The sequence below is a fragment of the Mus pahari genome, chromosome 8, assembly GCF_900095145.1.
Source record: "Mus pahari chromosome 8, PAHARI_EIJ_v1.1, whole genome shotgun sequence".
Classification (NCBI taxonomy): Eukaryota; Metazoa; Chordata; class Mammalia; order Rodentia; family Muridae; genus Mus; species Mus pahari.
The window spans coordinates 617,957-620,909 of NC_034597.1; positions in this window are offsets into that span (position 1 = coordinate 617,957).

The following is a 2,953-nucleotide window of genomic DNA, read 5'->3' on the forward strand; positions in this document are numbered from 1 at the left end:
AAGTGAATCCTTTTACTATCGGTTAAGCAAAACCCCATCACAGGTATGCCTCTCCATTTTGGGGTTTTGGGTAGTTCTAGATGTAATCAAGTTGACAACCAAGAATCGCTACTATGACAGCCTGCTAGCCACTATAATGACCCCTTTGATACGTATCATTCTATCAGCGATTCATTCCATCACTTCTGTTCCGCTAACCCTAACACAGAGAGACGCTGTCTCAAAAACAAAGTGAACGGTGACATTGGAAATCATCTTATCAACATCTGGTCTCAATGTGCATACATCTGGGGGATACATGTGCACATCACACATACACACACATGCTCACACACCCACACCCACTCATAACACTCTCACACACATTCACTCACACATACACGCATACATATACACTCATGCAATCACACACACACTCACACTCACACATATGCACACTCATGTACACACACACATGCACACTCATGCACACACACACACACATACATCACTGCATGACAAATTTGAATTCCATAGTTCTTATGCTGTATTCTCTCCAGCCCACATTCTGGCCAAGAAAACACGCCTTTGCGCCATACGTCTTTCTTCTCCAGTACAGTCTGGCACTGGCTCGGCTTCCTTCCTGCTGGAAGAGAGGGTGCAAAGGGCCCAGATGGCCATCTGCTGGAGCAGTCAACCTGAAGTCACCCTCCTTCTCCTAATTATCCACTGGCCTAGCTCTTGGTGAAGCAGAAGGGGAGTGTCACACGTTCATTACATGTCCCTCTTCTCTCTGGACTCCTGCTGAAGTAGGGTTTACGAGCTGCATGGGAGCCTAGTGACTGAACCTTCTTTTGGCCTTTGAAGCCCAGCTCTGGGCAGAAGGACCCAGTGCAATGTCCAGACCATACTACATGAGCAGGAGGTATGGGACTGGCCCCAGGGAAATGGAGGGCCAGGAGCAGATATTCAGGGTCCCTTCTGGTACTTTCTCATTGTGTGGCTCCACACCCCCTAGCCTCTCACTTTTTATCTGCAAGATGGAAATAAATATCTACTCCTTTCCAATAACCAGTGGAAGGTCACCAGGATCACAGAGGAGGCAAGCTTTGGAAAGAGACACTACAAACCGTGTGACCAACTGATTTCTATTCTTCCCCAAGCTACAATGGCATAGGGCTGGGCTGTGGACCCCAGGGTTCTGTGCAATTTCCAAATGTCATCAGAGGCATTCAGGAGCACACAGAGAAGAGACTGAAGAGAGGCAGGGAACGGAATCACTTCCCTCAGAGTGAAGGTATCCGAAGGGTGTGTTCAGGTGGTGACAGAGACAGTGGGATTCCAGGTCTTATTCGGAGACACTTCACCTGTGTGGGTCTAGACAGCTTGACTTTTCTGAACCTTCTTGTGTGTGAAAGGGAATATTGTGGTTCCTATTCCATGATACCTTGAGGATAAAGTGAGGTAGTACTGATATTTGGCTCTGGGCAGAGCTTCTAGGAGTCTGCAGTTCTCCAGTGGCAAGGTGCTGCTGTTATCATGATGCCAATAACATGTTGAGTCCTTTGCGGTTTTTTTTTTTTTTTTTTTTTTTTGGTGAGACCCAGAGAGCCAGTTCAAACCGCTTTCCAAGAGATAAGAGCCAGGCACCTTGTCCTCCCTTTCATTCCTATGCTGCCATCTGCTGGTGAGCGTCAGAATTGCAGCTTCAGGAGAGCTCAGGTCACATTCGGCCTAAGCATCACTCTCAGGGTACACAACAGGCCAAGCCCTGGCAGGGAGCCGGGAAGCCCATACAATCCTCTAATCCCGAGGCCCACCATCAGCACGCAGAGATTCTTGGAAGTTTGTCTACAGCGATGAGCAAGTCGAGCACCCACAAGGCCTCTCCTAGCTCATCTCTCCTGCAGCTTCTCGGCCTCCTGGCCACTATATAACGTGGAGATTTGTAAAAAGCGGTAGACCTAACCGTTCCATGTCTAGGTTAAACACCACTGTCCCAGGTCCAGGCTCTCTGCCTGGCACAGAAAACGGGTACGCAGCTCATCCACTCACCCTGTAGCCCTGCCAGGCTTTGCTCGCAGACAAACACACACCATCCAAACACACACCTCTCCATTCCACTGCTGCTAGCTGACTCCCAGGCTCTCAACAGAGGGCTCCTGTGGATGTGACCATTCGAAGCCATCATAGGCGAGGGGACCTGGATGCGGTAGTGCTGTTCCCTCCTCCTCTGCTGCCTCGCCAAGCCCCTTCATCCCAGGGAGCCTCCTTACTCAGTTCTAAGCTGGTTACATGGTCTCAGCCTCATCTGGTACCCTGTGTAGTGTGCACAGTGTCTTCATATACACCCACATGGCCACCCAGGTCCTTTGAAAATAGTGACCACTGCTAAGAGCTGTCTGCCAAGTCCTATACTCTGGCCATGAACTTGCTTTTTGAAGACTTTATTGGCTCCTTTTAAATCTTATAGGGTAGCTTTGCTCGTTGTAAATACGCCTTTTCAGGAACATGTTTATGAAGGTGTTCATGAAAGCTGGCTGCCATGTTTCTCCATGGTGGGTTTCTGACACACTATACTGGTGTGGGTACAGGGGTTTTATGAGGTCTGAAGACATTCTAGGGTTGTCTGGAACAGAGGGGCTTACAGGAATGGCTGGGCAGGCATCTTCCTCCTCAGCTGAGCTCGCTCAAGGCTCTCACACTGGCGCTTGTGTCTCACATCACCATGGCCCCTGATCCAGGGTTCCCAAAGTCTTCTCTTCACCAGGCCTTTGTCCCATGCAAAGTCTGCCCTGTGCCCAGGGCTTAGAAACCACTCAAAGTCTTCCAGCACACAATTCTGAGCTGTGGTTCTCAACCTTCCTAATGACCCTTTAATATAGTTCCTCATGTCGTGGTGACCCCTAATCATAAAATTATTTCATTGAGATTTCATAAGTATAATCTGGCTACTGTTATGAATCAAAACATA